The sequence below is a fragment of the Leuciscus leuciscus genome, assembly GCF_965113295.1.
Source record: "Leuciscus leuciscus genome assembly, chromosome: 7".
In the NCBI taxonomy this organism is placed as follows: Eukaryota; Metazoa; Chordata; class Actinopteri; order Cypriniformes; family Leuciscidae; genus Leuciscus; species Leuciscus leuciscus.
Window position 1 is genome coordinate 12,624,995 of NC_138731.1, and position 27,323 is coordinate 12,652,317.

Here is a 27,323-nt window from a genome sequence, read left to right on the forward strand (position 1 = left end):
ATTCCCACTGGGGCTACCTGTACATGTAGTAGACCTAGATATAAATGTCATAGTTTAGTAGTTGAGGGACCAGGACTGACTATTTTATTCTGGGAAACCCTGTAGGTGCAGATCAGACCCTTATGCTGTGACGTCTTGCAGAGTTTGGCGATGTTGGAGTTATCCCTGTCAGGGGATCTGTTACTCCCCCTACACACCCAGGAAGATTTGCCGTGTCTTGACAACAGTTTGAAGCAGGATAAAAAGCTCCAGGAACAATTTGTAAGTTTGCTGATTATAACGCCATAGAGTAATCTAAAAAGTAAAATTTAAGATTGTAAACTGCATATATTACAGTCTGAATCCTTAGCCTTTCACATTTTTTATTTATTTATGAGAAGCTTCAGAGAAATGTAATTTGTAACACTTTTTTGGATTTTCAGCTCGGTGTAGGGGATAAAGAATGTTTTAGAGACATGTTCCTTTAGACCAGTGGTTCTCAATTCCAGTCCTCGGGACCCACTGCTCTGCACTTTTTGTATGTCTCTCTTATCTGACACACTCAGTTCAGTTCATGGAGTCTCTCCTAATGAGCTGATGATCTGGTTCAGGTCTGTTAAATAAGGGAGACATACAAAATGTGCAGAGCAGTGGGTCACGAGGACTGGAATTGAGAACCACTGCTTTAGACCATTGTTCAAAGTAAGTTGGATATTTTTTTTATTATATTTAAGTAGATGTGTATGGCCTCATGCAATTCAAATGAAATGACAGATCTGTATATTCTAAATTAGCCATCCGGAAGAACCTGGCAACCCAGGATGCCACTGATGAAGCGGTCTAGGTTAACGTTTCGCGTTACCTGAAAGGAGCATCTGACCGTGAAGGCAGAAAAAGGCACCGCACAGCTGAGAGGGACCCACAGCCGACCACTTAGGCTGACTACTGACACCCCAGAATCACTGACAACTGGAATCCTTTCTTTATCTTGCAGTCAGTAACATCAAGACCCCTAAAGAAGTCAGAAGTGTCACACTATACTCACTAACTGTGGAAATTACTTTCTTTTTTTTCTTTTTTCAAATAATGCTTGTAAGTCCTTGTGCCACAGGTCAGCATTGCAGCTATAATGGTCTATTCTACTCCAGAGCTTTACTATAAATTACTACCACTTAACCTATTGTTAGAAATGGCTTGTAAATGTGATGTCATACTTTGATTTATTTGGTATCCTGCACATTATTTCGTATCAAGTATTCTCTTTACTTGTCATAATGTTTACAGGTAATATTTTTCACCCTAGAGCTGTCCTCTTTATATGAACAATTATTGTAAGAGTTGTAATTTGCTTGTAAGGCTGTTTTTTGTTTTTGTTTTGTTTTTTTACCAAAATTTAATAAGAAACCTGCATGTTAGTATATTGATTTATTTATTTTTCTGTTATGTTTCAGTGATCTGACACATCTTGTTTAAGTGACAGTTAATGTACTTTGAAATGTGGAATAAAAATGCCAAATGGATTTTTGTCTGGTTTGAGCAATCATTATTCTTGATAAACTGCATGCTATAAATATTAAATATTATATATAGCCAGAATAAGCGGCGGCAGATCGCTCGAAAATAGCGCTAGCCTCCGGCGGGCCGCGGAAGGGCCGCCTTCAATATAAAGGCGGCGGGACGGCGGTTGGCCCGCGGGCCGGCCGCGGAACGAAGGCGGTAGGAAGGCGGCTGCCGCTTTTAAAAAGCGGCTGCCGCCGGCGGTGCGCCGTCCAACGTGTTTGCGATGTCGCCGTTCTGCCGCTTCTACTGCCGCCGGAGCGCCGACGGTGGGCCGCCGACTCATTGCTATCTGGGTAGGTGAGAAGTTCTCTTAGCTTCATTACGCAGCCCGAAGAAGTGCATAAATAAAGTGCCTTACAAAATTTGATTTCAGACACATCTGCTTACAAAAATACAGTACAGACGTCAAGTGGAAGTTCATCTTTGTATGTTGGTTTAGTTTTAATAATAAGCAAAGTATAAATATGCAAGCTCTCATAAGTTTATGCATTTTTCATTGTACAAGTAAAACCCATATAATCACTAATAGGCATTTTTGTTTACTGTAAAACAAGAACATTAGTGTTATAATATGGCTACAAAATTGTTACCGGACTGTATCAATCCTGAGTTTAAACTTTTGCCTAAATTTTTTTTTTTTTTTTTTTTTATGAAATGCATAAGCCTACAATATAACATGGGGAGTTAATTATAAGTGATAACTCTGCATTTTACATACATAGTGGGTTTCTAAATTTGTTTTCTGTTGAGTAGCTTCTTAAAATGCTTAAGGAAAAGAGGGTGGTCATGGGGATGGCATCATTTTTGAAGATGTACACCAGTAAATTTGTATACAACATATTAACCGATGTCCATGCATATAGCAATTGTAAGTCGCTTTGTATAAAAGCGTCAGCTAAATGAATAAATGTCCATGCTTTCTATCAGCATTGCACTATTACTCACTCTACTACAGTAGGGTAGGTTGTAACTGCACTCTCAGTCTTTGAAACCGATTGATGCAGTTTAGTGAAAAATGGTAGATTTCTAAGCTACTTGAATTGAAGCAGATAAATGTGTGAATATTATTATAAAGTTTGACACACATTGCAAAACCCCTGACTTGCAAATGCTGAAGCAAACTATTACAGCACTTCCTGGTCTCCCCTAATGATCCTCTTGAATCCTCTTCTGTAGTGTCTGGTCAGTGTCCGGCGACGCTGACGGTCGTGCCCTCCCGACGAGGATGCACTTCTGATAGAGACTGCTCTGGAGGACACAAATGCTGTAAATTTCCCTGTGGGCCCGCTTGTGTGCCGCCTGTTTTCAGTGAGTTCTAATTATTGATGCATGCTATACGTCTTCCAGAAAAAAACCCTGAAAAAATGTTTTCACTCAGGAATTGCTAGTAAGTTTTACAAATAATTGCAAAGAAACCGCAAGTAACACATTGAACTAAACGTGGTTTCTGTCATGTGTCTCTATAACAGCAAAGGCAGGGGAGTGTCCAAGCACAAATTTTGGAGCAGGAATGTGTGCAGAGTTGTGTTCCTATGACAGTGACTGTCCGAACAATGAGAAATGCTGCTACAATGGATGTGGACATCAGTGTATGGATCCATTTGCAGGTATTTATGTTATTATATTAGTGTTTGGGTCAGCTTCCTCATTTCAGTTTGTCTTGTTTTATAACTAATCGTTATCAATGTAAAAGAAATTCACCCAATAGCATGGTTTAAAGCACAGGATGGCTTTACAAAATTAATTAATACGATCATGATTAATAATTAAGAGGAGTAAAACTTGGTATTTGGGTTTTGTGCTGTTTCTGAGACTGAATGCCTCTTAACGGACTGACTAAAGTTGACTATCTGTATCCATCCAGGAAAGCCTGCAGCCGAACCTCCAGGAAAGCCTCCAAGAAAGCCTGCAGCCGAACCTCCAAAGCCTCCAGGAAAGCCTGCAGCCAAACCTCCAGGAAAGCCTCCAGGAAAGCCTGCAGCCGAACCTCCAAAGCCTCCAGGAAAGCCTCCAGGAAAGCCTGCAGCTGAACCTCCTAAGCCTCCAGTGAAGCCTTCCGCCGAACTGCCGGAGCCTTCTACCGAACTACCGGAGCCTTCTGCTGAACTGCCGGAGCCTTCTACCGAACCGCCGGAGCCTTCAGACGAACTGCCAGTGAACCCTGCAGCCAAACCCCCGAAGCCTGCAGCCGAACCTCCGAAGCCTCCAGGAAAGCCTGCAGCCGAACCTCCAAAGCCTCCAGGAAAGCCTTCAGCCGCAAAAAGAAACGTCATGTACAAAAACAGGTATAAATTGCAACGACCGGTTAGACACTGAGCTGCTGCAACTGTGTGCGCCGCCATCTTAGCTGTTTTCACAATAAAGATGTTCATTTGAGCAGGGACCTCTTCTACTGGCGAATTCCATTTCTGCTGCCTCCTCTCTGTCCTCGTGGTTGGAGAAGCGCCACAAAAATCTATACCGCTGGATCTCTGCTTGGACGGAGTCGTTCTGTCACAGAACACACTTGGGAAACAGAGAGATCCATGAACAGTATTTTTAATATCAGGGCAATCCAACTCATAGTCGTCCATGCAAGGGTCAAAATCCATCATAGCAGTCCAAATACAAAAGAAACAAACAAGAACAGACCAGAAACGCAGAACAGAAGTCAAGTCAAGTCAAGTTTATTTGTATAGCGCTTTTCACAATACAGATTGTATCAAAGCAGCTTCACAGTATTAAATTAAAATAATACAACAAAGTTTGTTTCAAGAGGAATTTATTGATTGATAAAATAAAATAAAATATCCCCAAAATATCCCCAACTGAGCAAGCCAAAGGCAACAAGTCTGTCTGTTTATTATTGGTGCGCAGCAAGTTAGGGAGAGACGTCGTCGAACTCGAAGCCATTTGTCGACCGTAGACACAGAGCCAAAGTATAAAGATTATTGGGTGTCGATTGTAGACGCGTCACGCCCCAGATATATTTATTAAGTGTCGACTGCAGACGCTTGGGTCTCGATTGGAGACGCCCCAGATAATTAGGTTCCAGGTACATAGGAAAGATATTATGGAATGCCAAACCTGACTTAATAATAAATACATACATAAATATGCGAAGAAATGTAAAAAAAACAAACAAAACTAAATTACTATACTTTTATTTCCTTATTTATGTATAATTATATATTTTTTCCACATTTATTTATTTTCACATTTATGTAAATGTATTTATTTCTACCTTTATTTATTTAAATATTTATTTATTTATACATTTATTGCTCTGTATGCTAATGCAGGGGGTGTGTTTTACCTCAGACATAGCAATCGAGCTCAGAGTGGCAGTGCTGAAGCTTTGAGGCCACAGTGACACCTTGTGGTGTGACCAAACAATATGCAAGAGGTTTGTGGACGTGACTTTTCAGGTCACGCAGGGAATAAATAACTTAGAGATGGGCAATAGGTCACGCAGGGAACAAATGACTTAGAGATGGGCAATATGGCCAAAACCTTATATCACGGTTTATGTCCTTTTATATCATCTTTACTGTATGTATATAGGTTTACCATACATAGGCCTACTCTTTATTCCGGACATGGCCGTAAAACAACAGCAGGTTGGGATTTCAAAAATGTCTGGGCACACATGAAAAGAATTCGCTGATAACAGACACTTTGACCCGGAAGTCAAGTCAAGTCAAGTCAAGTTTATTTGTATAGCGCTTTTCACAATACAGATTGTATCAAAGCAGCTTCACAGTATTAAATTAAAATAATACAACAAAGTTTGTTTCAAGAGGAATTTATTGATTGATAAAATTAGATTAAATATCCCCAAAATATCCCCATTATTATATGTTGTGACATATAATAACGACTCCGTGACAAACACTAAAACAGACAGGCTTATATACACAGGGAAATGACAATGCTAATGGGGAATAGGCTGAGTGCAATGATTAGTGACAAGGGACAGCTGTGTGCAATGAGGAAACAGGGATCGTGGGGAATGTAGTTCAGAATGTGACAGACACCGTGGGGAAGGAGGACATCTAGTGGTAACCAGGGAACACAAACTAGACACTGTGACAGCAGGGAGCAAATAAAAGAACGTCTCAGACTGCGTCCTGCAGTACTACAAACCAAACCCCTACAAATTACACCCCCTACCTCAAGTTATGCCCCTATAAAGAAACAGCCATTTGCAATGTCATCAGAGCCCGTCCCTCTGGATTTGCAGATGTCATCACTAGTGCTCTTCTTCCGCTTCACTTTCTTCGCTTTTTAAGCTTCACTATTTGCCACAAGCGATAAGGCATACAGATCATATAACAGAATCACCAGACACCGTAAGTCTTCTTGTTTGTTTTCTTCAGTTTTTAAAGTATTTTAAATATGAAACTCTAAAGTAAATTTTTATTTTATGGAAGATTCACGAACAAATTTTAATATGACTCTGGACTACCGAGTTGTTTCAGAGAGTGATTCGTTCATTTTGTGTTGACTGCATATGCGCAAGATCCTAAAGGTTCTGTACTGGAAACAGAAATGATTAGTTCACCTCTGTGTACTAAAGAGTTGGTAATGCTTTAAACTTTATCTATGGTGGGGAAAACTTTGATAAAGATACCTAGCCTAATAACAACATACAGCAGTTATGTGACATTACGAACGACTCAAACCCAAGAGATGAACTAATCAATTCTGTATCCGGTACCGACTGCATAGCTTCAGCCAATGGGGCTGTCACGTGATGAACGAACGACTCGAACCCAAAGTCGATAGACCCGAAACGTGAACTAATCAATTCTGTATCCGGTACTACAGACTGCATAGCTCAGTTTATGAGGATGTCACGGGATGAACGAAAGACTCAGATCGGGAGGTGAGGTAAAAGTAGTTTTACATTTGTGAAATGTATTTTATTAATATAATATATGAATATATGATTTTTGTGAATAAATATATTTTTTCGGGCATGTGAATTAGGTTTAATGCGTGTGAAATTGGCTACAAGTGCAAGTTTTTGCATGAAATATTAAAAAGACTGATCTGGCTCCATATTAACTTGATTGCTATCTGGATGTGAAGAGACTTTCAACCAGCATAACGGAAAAAAATTCAAGAACAAATCGCCTACAGAAAAGATTTTTTTTCTTTTTTGCAAAGAGTGCAAAAGCGACTTAATTTTCATTCAAGAGTCTCATTCGTGCCCTGAGGATTTTAAATTTTGGAAAAACCAATGGGGAGGTGAGATGTGGTTAGCTCACGGGTAAAGTCACTCTGGTGGAGTTGCAATTGTGTCACGTACTTTCCATGGAAAATGTGTATGGAGCAAGGGTGACTCTAAAGGTCATTGGATAATGCAACTGATTGATATAAATGATTGTAAATTCATTATTGTTAATGTTTATGGGTACTGTTCAAAAGATGCAAACACTTTGTTATTAGGTGAAATTGAAGACTGTGTCAATTCTGCCATGAGTAATAACCAAGCGGCAACCTCCCCGTCTCTCTCTTGAAACCAACACGGAAGTGAGTTAAACTGCAATTCATTGACTGGCCGCTTGAGGCTGGCTGCAGAAGTGAGTCAAATCTGTATCTCCCCCATGTTAAAATTACCAACTTTACAGCAGAAAAAAAACATGTTTACAGCCTGGATCTCTATGTGGCTTTGGTCTATACAGCTAATTTTGCCCTTCATAACAACTGTGAGGGGGGTGAATTTTTTTTATAACTCATCCGTTTAGTTGATTAATATTTAAAGTTCTGCATAATTAAGGGTGTGTCCACTTTTGAGTGACAGGTGGATTGCCGCTGATGTCAATGCTAGCCGTTTGTTTGCTGTTAGCCGCGTCACTACTCACTTCACCTCAGCAAATTTTAGCTGCTGAACTTGCCATCTCTGCAGTGTATGTGCTTTTTTTCGGGATTATTTCATACAATTTAATACACCCATTACTTCGCCCACGACTTAGGATTCCGTTGTTGTCGTCGAGTATCGTTCGAGAGAACAACCAGCGCTGTATTTCAGTTGTTTTCCTCTGTGAACATGCACTAATGGATGTCTGACAATTTCGTTGGTTTTTGGAGTTTTCAGATTTAAAAACGTCTATAGATATAAAGGCTCGTTTGTTCTGCTCTCACGGAACAGATAGATTATAACATGTTTATGTACCGTCAGATGAAATCCTGCAGGTGTCGGCGCTTTCTCCGTCCATGCAATAAATGCACATCCTTGAATGAGCGCGGATTTTCTAGCGCATTTACTTGAACTTCATAGGTAATATATCTATGGTTTAACCCATTTGAGAGGCGGCCAAAATCAGAATTTAAAATGGACTGAATAAGCTCTCTACGAACTTGACGAGCGATTCCGCGCTGACGGACCATAGACTATAAAAAAAGAATGACTGACATGTAACTGTTATGCACATAAATCACTGTCAGACACACTCTCTCAGAATAATAGTTAAGTTACTGCATAATACATTTTCAACTAGCAGAATAGTACAGAATCACGATACACAGTCTCACTTGTAGCCATGTCTTTTAATAATATTTCGAAGGGCAAAAAAAGGAACTTTTCATTGGCTTTACATCATCAACTGTCACTTTAGTGCGAGGCCCTGTGCAGTCGCAGACTTAGTACTTTCCATAGGGTACTTTCAGTAGCATATAGCATTACCTCCCAAGCCTGAGCTAACTCAATCACGTCGAGCGGTGAGCCGCGAGAGCGTGGTTTCATAGCCAGGCTCCTCCAGCTTCAACCACGCCCCGCCTCTTTGCCCATTTTCTGTTATCCGAGAGTGACGCAAGGTGACACGAGGCCAAGATGGCGACAGCCGACTCCGCCCACTTTTGCGGTGACGTCACGGACACTACGTCCATATTTTTTTACAGTCTATGGTAATAACCCTAAGGCTAAATTAATAATTGGTGGTGATTTTAATTTGGTCATGAATGGTTCAATGGATAGATTTCCTCCTAGAGCAAACAGTGAATCCAGTGATCTTTTACGTTTAAGTTACAGCCTTGACTTGATTGATATCTGGAGGTTAAAAAAACCCTCAACTAAACAGTTTACTTGAAGCAACAAAAATTTCTCATTACAGTCGCGTATTGACCTTTGGTTGGTTTCCTCAGACTTAGAACCTTTTATTTTAGAAACATCATGGATTCCCTTTTCCTGTTCTAAATTCTATTATTTCGATAAAAACGGTTAGTAATGATTTTAATTCTATATGTTCATAAAATATATAATTGGAAGAAGTTAAAGAAGGGATTAATAACTTGAAAAATAACAAATCTCCAGGGAGTGATGGGTTAACTTCAGTTTTGTGACCCTTTATCTAAATATTTATTGGCAGAATATGAAGAATCATTTGTCAATGGATGCCTTCCTCCATCAGTGAGAGAGGGTGTTATTACTCTAGTACCAAAATCCCATAAAGACACTCTTTTGGCGCCCAATCACATTATTAAATAACGACTATAAAATTTTGGCATCTGTTCTGGCAAAATTACTCAAATATGGCCTGGATGATTTTATTGATGAGTGCCAGTCAGGATTTATGAAGGGACGACACATATCAAACGATCTGAATGATTATTGTGATTTGGTTTTGGATCCTGCTCTAATTATGTTTTTAGACTTCTAAAAAGCCTTCGATACAGTTAGCCATAATTTCATTTTAGTGAATTACATTTCTTTGACTTTAATAATTATTTTATCAATGCAGTGAGAACATTATATGTTAGAGGAAGTAGTTGTGTTAAACTTTTTTCTGGAACAACACCTACATTTCCTATTCACAGAAGAATAAGACAGGGGTTCCCTATCTCACTCTTTCTTTTTTTGATAGTTACTCAGATTTTAAATTTAATGGTCAACTAGAATAATATGATTAAAGGTATTAGAATTCATTATAAAGAAATACAAATTTCCCAATTCGCAGACGACACCACCATTTTCCTAAAAGATTAAACGAAAGTTCCTAAAGCATTGGAGACCATTCAAGAATTTTCTCAGATCTCTGGCCTCTCTCTCAACATTTCAAAATGTGAAATATGGTCTTTAAAGGGACACTCCACTTTTGGGGGAAATAGGCTCATTTTACAACTACCCCAGAGTTAAACAGTTGAGTTTTACCGTTTTCGAATCCATTCAGCCAATCTCCGGGTCTGGCGGTACCACTTTTAGCATAGCTTAGCATAGATCATTGAATCGGACAGGACCATTAGCATCTCTCTCAAAAAAATGACCAAAGAGTTTTGATATTTTTCCTATCTAAAACTTGACTCTTCTGTAGTTATATCGTGTACTAAGACCGACGGAAAATGAAAAGTTGCGATTTTCTAGGCTGATATGGCTAGGAACTATACTCTCATTCCTGCGTAATAGGCTAATCAAGAAACTTTGCTGCCGTGCCATGGGTGCAGCAGGCGTAATGATATGACGCAGCGCCTGAAAATAGGTCTAATAGGTTAGACAAACTTAGTCCCGGTCACGTTGGAAGTTATCGAGCTGGGGACTATTTTCAGGCGCTGCGTCATATCATTACGCCTGCTTGGAGGTATTGGAGGTATTGAATTTTTGTTACAGTGCCCCTTCTCACTTGGTAAACTACCCATTAAATGAGCAAAACATCCCCAACAGGTTTTATTATCATGGTTACTGGTTTACAAACATAATTTTTCACCTCACCGTTGTTTTATTTGGAATAATCAGAATATTATTTACAGAAATAAATCATTGTTTTTTTTGAGAGAAGGTATTTAAATAACATATATATTGTTATTCAGCTGATGGATGACAATGGTCAGTTTTATTCATTTCCAGAATTCTCCAGAAAATTTGTTTTTGGGGCTTCGTTAAAGGAATATAATATTGTATTAAACGCCATTCCTAGTGGTATAAAAACTCTCTTGAAAGTAGAGCAAACTTATAGTCCTATATCTTTGTATAACACTTCTATTTCAATTGAAGGGATTTTGATTACTGATGACAAATTCAATAACCATCTTGTTCGTAATCTTATGAACAGCAACTCTATTCCAGCATCATCTTTCAAGTGGATGGCGTTATACAATATTAATTGGAGAGTGGTCTGGTCTCTTCCACACAAATATTTGTTAACAAACAAGATAAAAGAAGTTACATTTAAAATATTACATAGATATTACCCCTGTGATAGTGTACTCAATAAGTATATCCAAAACATAGAAGATAAATGCACTTTCTGTGATGTTGAAGAGACAATTGTACATCTTTTTTTGTGAATGTGTTTGTGTTAAAGTTTTTTGGAATGAGTTGTGTACCTATCTCTCAGAAAAAAACAATGCCAAAATATGTATTAACACCTTCAGTATTATTTTTCTTTATCATAATCCAAATTCGCATATTCAGTACATTGTTCATTTGTTTATGATTCTTGGTAAAAATGTTATTCACAAATGCAAATTTTTGGCCAAGATCCCACTGCCGTCTATTTTTCTAGTAGACTATAATTACTATGTTTTTTTCTTTGATGGGCATAAAAAACAAAAAGTCTTTGAAAAGTCAAAGATTGCTTTCAATGTTTAACCTTGTATACATATATATATTATATATAACTTTTCATGTTAAAAATACCCGTTTTCTAACCCATACATGCTTAAAAAATTGCCTGATGGGCTGAATGAGCCCTTCTCTGATCACTGAGATTGTCTCTATAATCCTGTAAAGTAAAATAAATAAGAGGGATTCGGGCCGGAATTTTAGACTGGGCGTGACGTCATGCGCGTTCACGGCACGCTCACCTGGCTGTCTGGCAGGTTTGTGTATTCGCCGCCATTCTCCGTAGAAGAGGGATTCTAAGAGACCGGCTTGTAGTTCATTTCAAACACCAACGCAAACTCCACGTAAGATAAAAAAAAGAAAACTTTTGTCCGTGAGCGTGCACACTTCTGGCTGCAGTTTCGCTTGCCGCCAGAGGGGGCATAGTTCTGCAAAAACTCAGAGACTTGCGCAATGCACCTTTAAGTTTCACAAGCCGAGTAATGTACAACATCAGTCGGATCATTTCTGAGTGAATCACTCAATGAACTGGCTCGTTTAGTAGCTTGAATTTAGATTTCTCCTAATAAATGATAAAATTAATGTACTCATAGTCTGAAAAACATTAAATTTAGAGCAGAATGAACGGCTGTGTTCAACTTCACATGTTTATGTTCCCTTCCCTCGCTCACTTATCTCTTCTTCTAGACTGCATTATTTTTCTAATAGTTCAACGGCCCGTCGTCAGTTATTCCTTAATTATTATAGACTTACCGTAGTGATTCAGGAAAAGACAAAAACATATTTATTTGTTTGTTTGTTTGTTTGTTTTCCCCACATTCTCTTTTTTTCTTAAGCCCTATTCGGACGGGACTATAGTTTAACATGGAGAGGTCACCAGAGCTTCTCGGTGATTTTAGTCCCGTCCGAATGTGCCATCTCGGTAATCATTACAGACAATGTCAGTAAAGATTACAGAGACTTTTACCTTCTGTAAAAAGTTCAGGAAAAATTACCTAAGGTAATCCCTCTGTAATACGTAAATATTCCGTCATTTCCATGAATCACTCGTTTAGTAGGCTAGCTTGAATTAAGATTTCTCCGAATAAATGATAAAATGAATGTACTCACAGTCTGAAAAACATTAGATTTAGAGCAGAATGAACGGCTGTGTTCAACTTCACATTTATGTTCCCTTCACTCGCTCACTTCTCTCTTCTTCTAGACTCGGATGTATGTCGTTGCTTTGGTTGCACAAGCGCCCTCTATTGGCGGAAACCAATCCCTATTAAACTGTCTAACCTTCATAGTTACAACAAGACATCCAAGATAAGATATGTTATCTTTTTTGAGATATGTTTGATTTTGGGATAACGATTCAAAATTCAAATATCTGCTTAGGAGTTTGTATTTACCTTCTGGACTCTTTCAACTATTGTGTTACTGATGTTGTTGATTTTAAAATAAATGTTTACTTCACAAATACAAATATTATTAATAAAACATGTAATAGTTATTAAGAGATATGAAGATTTGCCTTAAAAAGTCCAGAACTCCAACTCCAAGCAGCTCAATGCAACTTGTCTGATTAGCTGTCTCCCAATAAAAATAAAATCAGTCCTCACAGTCTAATAAACAAAGTGAATTAAATCAGTTAACCCTTATGCACTGTTTGGGGTCTTTAATTTTTTTTTACAAAAACAATCCCCTTCATCTACATAAAATGAGACTTGATGTTGTGATTAAAAATAAATTGGAATGATATCTGGTTGTATGTTAGCATGAAAAAAAGTCCCTCACAGGATGTTCGATTAAAATGAATTGGGGAAATGAAAACTATTTATATATATATATATATATATATATATATATATATATATATATATATATATATATAAAAAAACAAAATCAGCCACAACACAACCCTATAGCACATCCTAGGGTTCACACACACATACACCGCAAATGAGACAATGAGAAATGTAGATCTTTTTAAAAGTGTATTGTACATAAAAAGTTGATATGTATGTGTATATATATATATACATACCCTATTTAAATTTTTTTTTAAATTTATTTATATAAATTTAAACAATACCTTAAATCCCACCCAGCACTGCACAAATGTAAAGTAAAAGCTTTAATAAAGTGAGTTTATTATTATATTTGTTTAAAAAAAATTAATTACATTATTATATCACAAAATCACATTTCATTGTCTGGGGTCTCTGGAAACCCCAACATCCTGAGTGTACATTTACAGTTACAGTTCCCTATCACTTCACCAAATGATTACAGTTATTTCAAATGTCTTTACAGCTGACAACTAGCTTGGCAAACCAGACCTACGTCAAGATGTTAGGTCTGGCAACTCACCATTGTCACGGCTCAATCCGAGGGGCGGGATAAACGGCTGTCTTTCAAATTCGCTCTGCATGCAATAGGACAGCGCTACAACCAACCAGAGCATTTTCCCAACAGAGGAGCTAGATTAAACTTTTGCCGTATCTGGCCAGCAAAACTACGAACACATCTTCCTGTTTTAAGAATGACTTAAGTGTAGTTTTTTGTTCTTTTCTCAAAGAAAAGCTTAACTCCAAGTCCTCCAGAGTCACGGACAAAGCCGATTCGAAAGACCGCTGTTCGCCAGCAGCAGCTCTTCTTTGTTTTCAAGTAGCAGGGAATTCACGCGTAACCGACACAACTCTGCCGTCATTATGTAAAGCCCGCCCACCGACTCTATACACGATGTGATTGGCCTGACTAGAGTTTGGTTTTTCCAGCTCGAAAGTCAATGGAGAGTTGCTAGACTACACTGGCTGCAAAATCAATTTTGCTGCCGCTAGGGTGCGTCTAGATTTCTAGGCTAGCTGACAACAGCAAAAGAACAAAAGCCAACAACGACACTGATCCAGCAAATAAATATAGTAAACAATAGGATTGCTCTGAAAGGTAACCAAGGTTTAACGGCATTACCACCTCAGGTGTGCATTATTTTTCTAATAGTTCAACGGCCCGTCGTCAATTATTCCTTATTATAGACATACCGTAGTGATTCAGGAAAAGACAAAAACATGGTTTATTTTTTTCACACATTCTCTTTTTTTCTTAAGCCCTATTCGGACATGACTAGTTTAACATGGAGAGGTGGGGTAAAGTAATTATCACCAGAGCTTCTCAGTGATTTTAGTCCTGTCTGAATGTGCCATCTCAGTAATTATTACGGACATTGTCAGTAAAGGTCACAGCGACTTGTACCTTCTGTAAAAAGGTCCGGAAAAATGACCTCAGGTAATACAAATCCTGTGCGAGTAGACCCTCTGTAAATATGTACGTAAGACCCTGTGTAAATATATATGTAAATATTCCGTCATTTCCTGTTTAAAAGTAGTTTTCCGCTGTTTTTCAAGTATGGAGACGCTTGAAAAAGCACAGTTGCGTTCTAGGCGGTGGGACAAGTCTGTGGCAAAACTCAAGTGTTTTCCACATACCATTCAGATCAAAAAGACGACATGAGGGTGACGGCGGTGCGTAAATCAAGTTACCCCTCCCACTTCTAGTTTTACTGAGATCTCTTAGGAATCGACTCCATTTCCTTTACGTCAAAACAGGGCCAGAAATAAGACAAGATGACATTCGTCACTCGTTAGAGAAAAAAGATGCGATGCACAAAAGGGGTATTTGCAAGGTTTTTTGAAAATATGCTTTATTTTGTAATTCCACTTGGTGCCACTAGTGTCGCAGAAACTACATACTTCACTTTAAAAGTAAAGATAAGGAAATTATATATTAAATGAATCATGTTTTAGATTATGTTTTCATAGATGCAGAGTTACATGGACATTGTAATGAGTAGATCTATTATGTGATGAGTACTGAGTTACTCCAGCAGGTGGCAGTAATGTGTTGTATAAGATGAAGTGCATTTGCTAAGGAAGAGAGTTGTTGTAATGTATGCTGAGTGTTCCACATGGAATAAAGATGCCAGTATCAGTCATTCCTTTTCTCTTTATTTGATGTCTCTTGAACAATACATGGTACCAGGAGTGGGGTCAGAAAAGTGCAATGGATGCCATTAAACTACCAGGGTCATTGAAGCTGTGTGGAAATGTTGATGCAAATTGGGGGACTTTCAAACAGCAGTTCGAGTTGTATGTTGTCGCTGTTGGACAAGGAGCTGCTGTGGATGAAAGAAAGATTCCCCTGTTACTTACCATTGCTGGAGCTGATGCCGTGGAGGTCTATAACACCTTTAAATTTGAGGAAGAGGCAGACAAGAAGAAACTGGACAAGGTATTGGAAAAATGTGATGCTCATTGTTTGTCAAGGAATAACGAGACATATGAACGGTATGTATTCAGAACGTGAATGCAGCATGAAGGAGAGGCTTTTGATTACTTTTTTACAGATCTCAAGATAAAGGCAAAGACTTGTAATTTTAATGAATTGAGGGATTCAATGATTCGTGATCAGATTGTTTTTGGTATCTTTGATAAGAAACTGAGAGAAAGTTTGTTATAAGAATCAGAACTCACCTTGGATTATGCTGTCAAATTTTGCCAGTCCAGTGAAGTAGCGAGACAGCAAGTGAAGCAGTTTGATGGGGCTAATTCGTCAGCCATGTCATTTCAGAGTGCAGCAGTAGACACCATTTAATTCAGAGACAAGAAAAGAGGTAACTCAAGAAGTTTCAGAGATAATGACAATGAAACATTCTCTTGCAAGCGTTGTGGGACCAAACATAAGTTCAGACAGTGCCCAGCTTTCAGTAAAAGGTGTTCGAAGTGTAATGACCCGAACCACTTTGCAAAAATGTGTTTTTCAAAAGACATGGAGAGGGAAAATAAAGTGTATGTAGTGGAGGAGGCAGATGACAGTGACTCCTTGAGTGATTCATTTTATGTGAACATGGTTTCCGAAGAGAATACAAATCAGGATGCTGCAACATGTGTATCCAGTGAGGATTCAGTGAAGTCTTCGAAGTGGATTGTTCCTCTTGTGGCTAATGGGACCATAGTGCCTTTTAAATTAGACACGGGTGCAAAAGTTTATTTAATTAACATCAGAGATGTCAAAGCATTAAAATAAAAACCTCTAATTAAAAATCATACAGTTCCCCTTAAAGCCTACAATGGACACAAGGAGTATGTAGATTAAAACTACAAGTAAAAGGAAAGATGGAAAGTTTGATGTTTGTTGTAGTTCCCAATGGCCATGAATCTCTTCTAGGAGATAAAGCTTGTGAAGACCTTCATTTGGTTAAAAGACTGTATCAAGTCAACAGGGAAACTGCAGTCTTACAGACTGTCTGTGACAATGTAACTGACATTGTCAAACAATTTCCAGTTGTTTTTGAACGTCAAGGCACATTGCCATTTACCTATAAAAAACAACTGAAAGATGATGCTACACCAGTCATGCATGCTCCTCGGCGGGTCCCTGCACCTCTGCGAGGTCCCTTGAAGCAGGAATTGGATTGCATGACCCAATCAGGAGTCATACAAAGGATTGAACAACCTACAGATTGGGTGAAGTCCATAACTTGTGTAAAGAAGCCTAATGGTGACTTAAGAGTGTGCTTAGACCCTAAAGACCTCAATGATAGCATCAAAAGAGAACATTACCAGATGCCCACCCGTGAAGAGATCATTAGTGAAATGTCAGGTGCTAAGTTTTTTAGTAAATTAGAGCATCTCAAGGGTTCTGGCAGATCTGATTGGATTCTGAGAGTAGCAAGTATTGTACATTTAATACTCCCTTTGGACGATTTTGTTTTCTTCAACTTCCATTTGGGATCAAGTCCCAAAGATTTTTCATCGAGCCATGTCTCAGATGAGATGTCAAGACTCATTGCGGAGGAAACTGCAAAGGACGCTGAACTACAGAGGGTTATTGCACATCTTCGTCATGGATGGATCAAAGGCAAGTGTCCACAGTATTTTCCATTAAGGGCAGAACTGAGTGTGGTTGAGAGCATGCTGTTGAGAAAAAACTGAATTGTCATTCCAGTGTCAATGCGCCAAGATATGCTTCGTCGAATTCATGAGGGGCATCTTGGCATTGAAAAATGCAAGAGAAGAGCTAGACAAGCTGTTTTTTTGGCCAGGAATTAATGTGCACATTGAGAAATTCATCATCAGGTCTGTCTGAGTCATCAATATAAACTGGCTAAAGAACCTATGATGATAGCTGCTCATCCTACTGAACCGTGGCAAAAAGTAGGAACTGATCTTTTCCAGTTGAATGGTAAGGATTATTTGGTGGTTATCGATTATTATTCCAATTATCCTGAAGTTGAACGGCTCCGTCATACAACATCGAATGACATGATTCAGTGCATGAAATGCATTTTTGCAAGGCATGGAATTACTCATATTGTGCAAAGTGACAATGGTCCTCAGTATAATAGTTGTGAATTCAGACTGTTTGCAGAACAGTATGGCTTTAAGCATACTACTTCAAGCCCCCTTTATCCAAAGGCAAATGGTAAAGCAGAAAAAGGGGTACAAATTGTAAAAAGAGTTTTGAAAAAAGCACAGCAAGCAATTCTGATGAAAATCTGTCTCTGTTGAGTTACCGTTCCTCTCCACTCAGTTGTGGATTATCTCCTGCTGATTTATTGATGAATCGTAAACTGCGTGACACACTGCTAAAATCATCCCTGAAAAAAGAAAACAACAGTTTGTCATTGAAAGAGATGCAACATCTTAAAGAGAAGCAGAAAGAATACTATGACAAGGGAGCTCGGCAACTGAAACCTCTTTCTGAACGAGATGTAGTTAGAGTTGAGGAGCCTAGTGGATGGAGAAAGAAAGCTACAGTCCTAAAAGAGGTAAAACCAAGATCATATCTTGTTCAAACAGAAGATGGGCAGACCTTACAGAGAAATCGACAGAGTTTGCTTAAGACTGCAGAGAAATGTCCTTTGGTTGAGCCAACCTTGGAGCTGCTGTCTCCAGAAATGCAGTCTTGTGAAATGCCCTCTGTTGATCTGCAATGAAATGCTATGTTCGGATACGCTTTACTCTGCAGGCCAAATTCCTGAACTTGATTTATCTGTGCCAAAGACTGACATTCCTGTCTTACGGAGATCTAATCGAGTTCGAAAACCACCTGTTCAAATGGACTTATAGTTTGAACGAAAAAATAAAATAAATTTTTTTTGATTAATTGATTGCTGATTTTTTTACGGTTGGACTGGTGTGAATTGTTGGTAATTATGTTATACTAATATAAATAATTGTGTAAAAAAAAAGAAAGAAAAAAAAAGAAAAAAAGACAAGACAAGGAAAAGAGATGTAATGAGTATATCTATTATGTGATGAGTACTGAGTTACTCCAGCAGGTGGCAGTAATGTATTGCATAAGATGATTTGTGCATTTGCTAAGAAAGAGAGTTGTTGTAATGTATGCCGAGTGTTCCACATGGAATAAAGACGCCAGTATCAGTCATTCCTTTTCTCTTTATTTGATGTCTCTTGAACAATACAGTCATGACTAACCAGCTCTCTCTTAATAAAATTTAAGTTCAGAATGCAGTGATCTGATTAGCCAGTGTCTAGCCCGGGATCCAACGAAACGGCCGACATTAGAGCAGATGTTACAACATAAATGGATTAGAAATTATCTACTGTAGATTGGAGAAGTTCAGGAGATTCACTTGATCAGTGATTTCAGGTGTGATGAAGTGTAACAGACAGAGTAGGATTATTATCATTTGACTTCAATTCTGGATTATTTGTAGGGAGATTTTTTTTATAAATTTTTTGTTCATTGGAATGTTCTTGTTTGGAATGTTCTTGTTGTCAGTTAACTTTGTTAATGCACATAAAAAATGTGTTTGTCATGGTAATCTTTAATCAAATTCTGAACATGTACTTCCACTCTGGAATGGTGTTCTTTCTCTGATGACGTCAGTTTGATGGCTTGGTTTGAATATCCTCGACCACTCCCCTCCAGCCATCATCAGTCTGCTATGAGCGAGGGCTAAAATAAAACCCTATTCAATATTAGGGAAATACGTCACAACTGTAGAGTATGTGTAGGAAACTCAGAAGCGAAGACCAGGGCCCGTATTCATAAAGATTCTAAGAATCCTCTAAGAAAACTCTTAATTTAGCTTAAAAACTTTTACGTAGGAGTCTTGGCTTAAAAGCGATTCGGGACCGATCTGAGAGCAACTCTGAGTAAGGAAAAGACAAAAACGTTAATCTTAGTAAGGAGGCGGGGTTGACCCCGTTGCTATGTATGACACAATCTTTTGAAGACTGTGATTGGTTGGTTGTCCAAGAAGAAAAAAAAAAAAGTGATTTTAAGTATAGGGTCTATTCTAAGCCTTCACTTTGAAATTACATGCGTCATTTTTCCTATTTGACCGTTCACACACACACACACACATACACACACACACACACACATTATATATTTGTATATACATCCTTTTTTTATTTTTTATTTACCATGCTGTTAATTTCCTATAAGGTATTTGATTGGCTTAGAATGATAAAAATTGTTCCACTCTTTCCAATTACACTGATTGCTGGCATATCTATTTAAGTGGTGGTTTGAATGTTGGTTTTAATGTATCAAACATGGAATTTTCCCAGTTGCTAAATATCGTAATGTAGTGATTACTTTCATTTCTGGCGCTATGGCATTTCTGTGCTGTGTCGGAGATGTTAGCGTGTCTCTAATAAGATCAGTCACAAACATGATCCCTGCACAATCTAATCTATAGCGTCTTATTAACTCACTGTTATTCATTGTCTGCAACACATTTCTTCTCCCTCTTCGTCTTTCTTTCGGGGCGGCAGTGGCTCAGTGGTTCATGTAGATTGTCTTCAAACCGGAAGGTTGGTGGTTCAATCCCCGGTTCCACCTGACCAAGTGTCGAGGTGTCCTTGAGCAAGACACCTAACCCCAGCTGCTCCCGACGAGCTGGATCACCTTGCATGGCTGACACCGCCGTCGGTGTATGAATGAGTGAGTGAATGGGTGAATGTGAGGCAATATTGTAAAGCGCTTTGGTGGCCATTGGGTCTGTGAAAGTGCTATATAAATGCAGTCCATTTACCATTTCTGCCATTTTCTCCTCTGCTAAAGAAACTCTTAAGCCTCTTAAAAGTCCTCGTCCGTGCTCCTAACAATTTTGACCTTAAGACCTCTTTTAAGGGTTAAGATGCTTTCTGAATTACTTTTTTCTTTACTAGGATTTTTTCTTTAATTTTAAGAGTAAACGCCCACATTTCTAAGAATTTTCTTCGAATTTTGTCACTAGGAGCTACTCTTTGCATTAAGATTCTTTATGAATACGGGCCCAGGAGACTTGGTTGTATCTTCAGCAGGATTCTTTATTGAGAACACAAGCTGTCGGTAGCTGCAGTCATCAAGTCTAACTAAGGCAGTGTACATTGTAGTTTGTATACATTTAGAGGGCAGCAGGCCCGGATTGGCTAATCGGGAGCATCGGGAGAATTCCCGGTGGGCCGGTCTGTTTTATTGGCCTGGAGGGCCGGTGTTGTCATGGCACTGGGTTGAATGCTTTCCTTATAGGCTCCAGTCATAGCGCAGCCCCACTATTTTTTTTATTATTATTTTATCGCAGCCCCACAAAAAAATAAATAAAGTCACTTTGTTAGAGATGTGCGAACAAAAAATAAGAGATACAAAACATGGATAATAGCCTATAGGCGCAAAGGCGGCGCTGAAAAGGCCAGAATAATAAAATATCTCTAGAAACTCAAGCGGCCAAATAGCCTTCGAGTCAGGGCCGTACCGACCATTGAGGTCTCCGAGGTCCGGACCTCGGTAATTTTTCCTGAGTGTATAATGTACGTTGTGAAATAATTGCCTAATATTAACTGTTGCAATGATTCGCATATCGCGACGATAACCGACCTCATCATCTGAGCTGCTTCAGCACTCAAACACCGCTCGTCGGCAATGGCAAAATGTTTGATGTGACCGATCAAAGCAAGTGGAATTTATGTTCACAGAAGCGCGAGCCGCAGCCGCGCGCGAATCCCAACGCAACGCTTTCACGAGATAAGGTGCAAGTGGCTAAACTAAACAGCTGTTTTACGATAGAAATTTTAAACGACCGACATAAATAATCACTTTACAAAGACTGTATCAATCTAAGCTCATCTTCAGGAAGGGGAGATTTACAGGTAAAGATAAAGAGACTGAGAGAAGAAGAACGAGAGAAGGAGATGAGAGAGGAGAGCAGGTAGAGCAATAGCCTATTGCATAATAATGAGAATAACTTTATTACAATGGATTCCTATTTAACACAGTCAGATGTTCTGAAATGTGGCAGAAAGATGTGGCAGAAAGACGAAGAGGGAGAAGAAATGTGTTGCAGACAATGAATAACAGTGAGTTAATAAGACGCTATAGATTAGATCGTGCAGGGATCATGTTTGTGACTGATCTTATTAGAGACACGCTAACATCTCCGACACAGCACAGAAATGCCATAGCGCCAGAAATGAAAGTAATCACTACATTACGATATTTGGCAACTGGGAAAATTCCATGTTTGATACATTAAAACCAACATTCAAACCACCACTTAAATAGACATGCCAGCAATCAGTGTAATTGGAAAGAGTGGAACAATTTTTATCATTCTAAGCCAAGCAAATACCTTATAGGAAATTAACAGAATGGTAAATAAAAATAAAAATAAAAATTACGCATGTAATTTCAAAGTGAAGGCTTAGAATAGACCCTATACTTAAAATCACTTTTTTTTCCCTTCTTGGACAACCAACCAATCACAGTCTTCAAAAGATTGTGTCATACATAGCAACGGGGTCAACCCCGCCTCCTTACTGAGATGAAAGTTTTTGTCTTTTCCTTACTCAGAGTTGCTCTCAGATCAGTCCCGAATTGCTCTTAAGCTAAGAGTCCAACGTAAAAGTTTTTAAGCTAAATTAAGAGTTTTCTGAGAGGATTCTTAGAATCTTTATGAATACGGGCCCTGAAATTTTCGACAAAAAATCGACTAAAAATTACGTTAGGAAAAAACAACAACTTTAAAGGGACATTGTGTAGGAATTTCTCCCATCTAGTGGTGAAATTGTATTTTGCATTCAAACGAATAATGCTCTCCAGCGCCTCACTTTTTCAAATGCGCGTTGCATCTACGGTAGCCGTTATGTACCTAAAAGCTATGACAGGATGTCTTATAATAGCACTTCGAGTTTTTCTTCGGGTGAACATGTTTGTTATTTAAAACAAACTGAAACTTGAAACAACGAAAAAAAGAATGTTACAGTATGAACTACTGACTGTCAAAAACATTAACTATGGTAATTAGTAGTAATGCCTTCTTTACTCGTTATATTTTTTGAAGTATGTGCATTGTTAGATATCATCATCATCAGAGCCTTCTCTAACGTTACTTTACTCAATAGCTGCTATTCATCAAAGAGCCTGTTTAACTTTTAACTATAAATGTTCGACTGTCTATATAATAAAGTACACAACCAAGCAATGAAAAAAAAGCTTGTAATTAAGACTGTAACATTGACTTACCTGTCGAGAAGAAAGCAGGCAACTTCAGGGTCTCTTTTGAAAGCTTTCTCCTGCATTAGCTATCCTGACAGTAACCCTTGTTTTTGTAATCTCCGGTCACGTTTCCTTTTACGATCTATTTTGGACTTTTTCGACGACGAGGACTCCTTATCCTGTGACTCATATGTATGTATGAATGAACGGTGTATAAATAACCGTGCAGTGCAGCCTTTTAAACTTGCCGCGGCAGTGACAAGCGCCTCTCACTGCTCTGCTCCTCCTTCTGCTGGCTTCAGTCACGTGACGCTGGCTCTGAACGAAACGCGTTGTGGAAATGCGTTGGCCTAGTACTTTTTGTCCCTCTCTGCTATTATAGTTTTTCAAGATGGCGGAACTACATGGAAGCCTCCGTGGACTTACCCGTCCCATGTATATAAAGATAATAAATTCTTCGTTTACGAGGATTAGTCTGAACATTGGCATAGGTATTTGTACACCATTGAGGGCATATTTATGAATAAAAATATAGATTTTAGATAATAAAATACCTAAAAAGCTACACATTGTCCCTTTAAATTAATTAGCTGCGCACTGTGCGCCTTGTTGTCCGCCTAAATGAATTATAAATAAACATAAAAAACTAGTAGGCTATTTGCAGTATTAAATCGTTTTTGACGTAATTATTTTGCACTGAAATGAGTCTGACACACGAGTCTGTCGGCTCTGACAGCGTTGCATCACGTGCACCTGCGCAATATCATAGCCTATGATTTCCGAAAATAGTACGATGTTGTCAACTAGTGATATCATGACAAGAACTTTTGAGGAATATGTAACATAATTTAGACAATTGTTTTTTTCATATGTATTATAATAACTGACAGACACTATAATTTCAGCCGCTCTGTGCGAGGCTGAACATAGGAGCTCAGCTTCGCGGCTGAGACACGAATAGATAGACTATTAACTTAAAGCTTTTACTCTTAAACACAAAAGGCACGTCCACTTTAATAACAAAAATTATATTTATTAAACAAACCAGATCAAGTAATAATATTCAGCAAACCTTCTAGTAGCCTACTTTCTTCAATCTGTCTTTCTTCTCCAGTGGGTTGGGCTAATCCAAAAGACGTGAAAACAAGGGGGGTGTTCTGAAGACAGACTGTTACCTGTGAAACAGCGGTGCTCTGAAAACACCCCCATTAGCAATTAGTGCTTTCCACCTGATGAAATGAACGCGGCAAAACTGATTAACTGAACGCGGCAAAAAATCGACCAATCAGAATTTTGGTCGAACCAGAACGTATCGACCAAATAATCGACTAATCGACTGGGAGATTACAGCCCTAATGCAAATGAAGTATACAGGTTTAGGAACCTGCCCAGACTCTAGAGTGTTACCAATCCTAATCCAATCAGCATAACTATTCAAAGACTGGGACAGGGGCTCCAAGAGCTATTAAAGACAAAGGGTGAGAGTCTCAGTAATCTGACTCATTTAACTTACAATAGAGAACAGGACTGGCAGGCATCTCTTGCTGGAAACTTGGAATAACAGCTGATATTATCATCATAACCTTAAATGCTAAATTCAATGTGCTCTACCTTAGGTTTGTCATGTTATGTTATGTAAGGACATAAGATCAGCAGATCTTAAACAGATTCTTAAATTTGTAACTCCACAGTACCCCCTTTGAGAGCTCTAATAACTCTCACATAATACAAATGTAAACCTTCATAAGTTAATTCTGTAGCTTATGTTTGTTAGCATCATGATCTTCTAATCATGTAACTTGAAAAAAAATTACAGGCACAAATCACTTATTCTGTGTTGTGTCCTGGTTTTACGTAAGTGTAGTTCTTTAAAGTAAACTGACACATGTATACGACGCAGGGTGTTAACATGTCATATGAACTACATGAGAACACAGAAATCCATGTAGTGGAAGTCTTGAAAATCCATGTCGCCTGAATAGCTGTGAAGTCTGTTTCCTGTAGAGTCCATTTCCCACGTAGAGTTGCTCCGATGACTCGTCCCTCATGAGGCTTGTTCATGGATATCTGAGGTGATGCTTTATACCAGGTTGCCGCTTGTGAAGACATCACGGCATATACATATACCTGAAACACAAGAAAACAAAGAAACGGCAGGCCAGAAGTATTCATGCATGGACTTCATTCTTCCATACGTCTGTTGATCGAATTGTGGTTTTAAGTCTAACTCTTATCAAAGTAAGCTTCTGGTGATCGTATAGTTTTCACATATAACCGTATTACATAAATTTGTTTGATCATATAGTGTTTTTCCTTAACCTAGTCTTAATTGAGTTGACATCTATGGACCAGTAAGGTGGGAATAAACTACTGAGAAGGGGAAACCTATGAGGAAGTCTTCACCACAGGGTTGCCCCCCGAGGCCTGTTGCACTTCAGTTCTTCCCTGAAGAGAGGGGGGGGGGGGGATTTAATCTTTGTTTTAACCCTCTGAGGTCTGAGCTGTTTTCTGGGCCCTGGAGGTGTTCTGACATGCTCTGACATTTGTGGTTTTTTCTGTTACTAGTGACATTTTCATGGCTAAAGTCTAATTACACTGTATTCAGCACAAACTCTGCTACAATAATATATCAGCAGCATGTATGTAAAAGTTTGTAGTTTTGAGATAATGACATTTATGCGTGGTTTGTGAAAATACAAAAAAAAAATTCTCACTGAAATAAGGCCATGAAACCCATACTGATTATTTCTTCACAAGACTTTTGAAAATTGTATGACATAGCCTAGAATATTTGCTCCAAAACTATGTGAAAATCACCCTGACTGCTCATTCAGATAAGACAATATATTGATTTAAAATTTCTAAGACGTGTTTTGTGTGACAAAGCCATATGCGAAGAGGCGTGATCATCTCATGAATATGTAAGCCTTCAACACCTGAGAAAGACAAAGACACTCCCCTAACTGCCCTATTAGGAGCGATCAGGCCCTGTCATTCAGAGCAACCTTGCACAAAGAATGAGGAGATTTAAAAAAGAATGGCTTTTAGATTGTTTGGATTTATTTACAACACAACACAATCCAAAAATACAAATGACAAAAGAGCACATTGAAAACAATGATCCAAAGACAGAGACCTTTGTGCCATTCCTAAAAACATTGTACATACCTTTCATTTCCAAGGTGTTTGATTTTCACTTTACCATGTTCATATACAGAGACTCATGTGAATGTTGAAGTCAGCAGGACTCAGTTGCATCTGGTCCCTGAAAGAAAAGAAAAAAAGAAAAAACCGTGAACATACTGATATCAAGAGAAACTATAGGGCTGCACGATTTTGGGAATAGATTTTAGATTTTTCTGGTTAAAATTTCTTTTTAAAATTCACAGAATACACACACACACACACACGTTTCCAACAATATATAATGAACACCAGGTTTGTTGTGCCTTGTAGCAGGGATGGAAATTAACTTTTTTGTCCACCGGCCACTGTGGCTGGTGGATTTCAAAATCTACCAGCCACTCAATGTTTTTACCAGCCACTTTCTTGTTTTTAACCGACAATGTAACTGCATGTGAAAATTAATAGTACAAGATCTACAATACTTAAAGGGATACTCCACTTTAAAATGAAAATTCTGTCATCATATACTCACCCTCATGTTGTTTGAAACCTGTATGAATTTCTTTCTTCTGCTGAACAGAAAGGAAGATATTTAGAAGAATGTCAGTAACCAGAAAGTTTCTGGTACCATTGACTTCCATAGTAGGAAAAAATATATACTATGGAAGTCAATGAAACCAGAAACTGTCTGTTTACTGATATTTTTCTCAATATCTTCCTTTCTGTTCAGCAGAAGAAAGAAATTCATAAAGGATTGAAACAACATGAGGGTGAGTATATGATGACAGAATTTTCATTTTAAAGTGGAGTATCCCTTTAAGCAGTTTATTTAATCTCAAGTCTCAATGAAATACTGACATTTTCTCTTTCTCTCTTATACACGCTTTCTCTCTTATAAATATTTCTCTTTTTTACCTGGATGTGGCATTTGGATGATTCGTGGTATTTTATGGCTTCCAGTTTTACGTTTTTAGTCCCAAAAATGAAACTAATAGGCCCTGTTTACACGAGAACGCTCGCGGGTGAAAACGTAAAAATATTTGATCAGATGTGCCTTTCGTTTAGACGGCGACGGCGTTTTTGGGGCTTAAAAACGCAAAAAAGTGAAACCATCCTCCAGAGTGGAAATCTTAAAAACGCTCCACCGTCGCGTCGGTGCGTTCACACCGGACGCGCGAGTGATTTCAATGTTAAGTCAATGCAAAGATGTTTTCTCTGCAGACCTCTTAACCAGCTCTTAAAGCCTGCGATGTAACGCCACATTTTCTTTGAAGGTGTCCTCCTCTAGAAGTGTCCGCCGTCCGTGTGAAACAGTATGCTATTTTTATTTACCCGCCACGGTGGCCGGTAGGTGAAGCGAGTTTACCCGCCACAACACAAAATCACCCGCATTTGGCTGGTGGCGGGTGCTAAGTTCCATCCCTGCCTTGTAGGCATAGGCTACGCAGTGCTGCATAAAATAATAATAACAATAAATTAAATCTTCCAAAAGATTTCAAGAACAACTACGCTAAATGTTTCCATTCGTTATGATGATATGAAATGAGATAATAGTAAAAACATAAAGCCTAATGTTTGGTGCATTTTTCCTTTCAAACGCGCTCGCGCTCCAAAATATGATACA

General features: G+C 38.5%; 2 long non-coding RNA genes across 2 annotated transcripts; both read left to right on the top strand.

Moving 5' to 3' along the window:
• Nucleotide 1: 1 nt before the first annotated feature.
• On the top strand, nt 2-999 carry LOC309502693. The gene is made up of 2 exons (XR_014207374.1): nt 2-261; nt 774-999. It is a non-coding gene; the product is annotated as an uncharacterized lncRNA (long non-coding RNA).
• A 3,070-nt stretch (nt 1,000-4,069) lies between these two features.
• LOC309503582 lies at nt 4,070-26,765 on the top strand. Its single transcript, XR_014207753.1, has 2 exons — nt 4,070-4,376; nt 26,452-26,765. It is a non-coding gene; the product is annotated as an uncharacterized lncRNA (long non-coding RNA).
• The last annotated feature ends 558 nt before the right edge of the window (nt 26,766-27,323 follow it).